Raw genomic sequence first — 2,042 nt, forward strand, 5'->3', positions numbered from 1 at the left:
CCAAGCCCTCGGTGGGCCTTGGGTGTTAGTATTGTGAGTCTAAAGAGATGGCAGAAAGGAGACGTGTGGCCTCCTTCACAGTTAGCCCCCACTCGTGGCCACGAGGAAGCGGCAGTGGGTGCTGAGAGAACTCGTCAAGGAGCTCCGGAGCGGGACCAGCAGCTGTGCGGGCCATGGCCAGGCCTGCTGAGGCCCAGGGATGCATCAGGAACTGACCACAGAAAGACACGGTTGTGGCACACATGCCATCTCAAATGCTGGGGGGCAGACCCGGAATGCAGTGAAATGACAAAAAAGGCAACAAGGTCTCAGTTCTGGCTCCTTCAGCGTGGCCGGTGTCTCCTGTGGTGCAGGCCCCACTGATCACTGAGCTTCAGCTGTAATTCCACGGGGAATGTGGGGGACCTCTGGGGGCCACACCCACTCCCTTGCATTCTTGGTCTTGTACATTATTCCTTGCTGACTGTTGGATGAGAACAACATTAAACCGAGCAGAAATCACCATTCTTGCCTATCTTCAAACTGAGATCAGCTTTTGGAGTCCGAACTGGGGGCAATGGGGAGACAAATTCCCTCTGTCCCCAAATCTGAACTGGCCTCTCCCACACGCAACCGCTCCCTGCCCTGTAACTTCTTCCTCCGTGAGACTCAGCACCGTCGAAGTCATCCCTGGTCACGCGTTCTTCCGCTGGCACTCGTCTGCCTTTGTCCACTTCGGCATGTTAGCTCCACGACAACAGGACCCCATCTGTCTGTTCGTGGTGTCTCCCCGGTGCCTCGCACACGGAAGCGCTCAATAAATATTTGTTGCATGAATAAGTGACACGCGAATGCCGAAAACATGAGGACAAGATTCATTTGGAACAGGGAGACTAAGTCAGGCTGTTTTGGCTTTTCTTGAATGAGGTCACTGGTGGCTTCAGGCGGACCGCTGTGGGACCTGTCCAATTTCTTTGCCAATCTCTGACAGGCAGCTTTTTTATGAGGACTGTGACAAGTGCACGGAACAGACAACCCATCTGCAAAGCATCAACCCAGGCCTCTCAGTGGCACTGACGCTAGAATACTTCATGGCTGGCAGCCCTTCTAAAGACACTTTTCCTCTGGTCATAAAATGCACGACAGGCATTTATGCCCCAGCTTCCCTTTGGGCTATGGAACCACTGACATTTATGGTTGGAAAGGCCACTTCGAGCACCCACCTGAGGCTTGGTTTCTCATTCTGACCTCCTCACCCCCTAGAGCAGCTCTGAGATGGGCATACTAGGTATGCAGCAGCATGCCGATGCACAGGAAGCTTCTCTAGTATGCTGCCCACTCTGATCAATGTGTCTAATTTATTTTTGCTATCTCGAAGAAAGATGCCGTTTGTGGCAGACGCCGTGGAATGACTTGCTCAGTCCCCATTTCGATCCCATTCCAGTGTGTGTGCAAATGTTAGAAAACGTAAACGTCAACGTCCTAACCGCCTCTGCGGTTCAGAGTTCTGGACGCGATTTATATTCCACAGAGCAGATGCACTCATGAGACACTCTGATTTGGAACGGAGCCAGGCAGATTCAGAGCGGATACAGGGCATCATGTTGCTTTTGTAGGTCATGACAGAGCTGCCGCGGTTCTGGAACCCGCAGCTGCTTGGTTCTGTAGCTTTCTGAAGCAGCCGTGGCAGCTCTGGGGATCAAAGCTGAGATGGGAGTGTGGCTCCGCAGTTAGCGAAGGTGGCAGCAGCTTCTGGATCGATTAGCTTCTTGTTATGCAGTGGCAGCTTTCCTGATCACCACAGAGCACGGTGGTTCTGGGGGCTGGGAGCTGCTCTGCCAGCTTCGTCAGCACCTAATTCCCCATATCCATGTTATATCTCATCTGCTGACAGTAGGTAGAGTGGATTCCGTTGTCGGCAACAGATTACTACTGACTGACAGGCCTTTTATAGTGATTTTGAGCTTACCAGTTCACAAGACCCTAGCAGAGTGCAGAGAAGGGCATCGTCTCCTCCTGGTGGGTGTAACAGCACAGTTTCCAGTGGGCGATGGATAGAGACC

Source organism: Pteropus vampyrus, unplaced genomic scaffold (genome assembly GCF_000151845.1).
Source record: "Pteropus vampyrus isolate Shadow unplaced genomic scaffold, Pvam_2.0 Scaffold95, whole genome shotgun sequence".
Classification (NCBI taxonomy): Eukaryota; Metazoa; Chordata; class Mammalia; order Chiroptera; family Pteropodidae; genus Pteropus; species Pteropus vampyrus.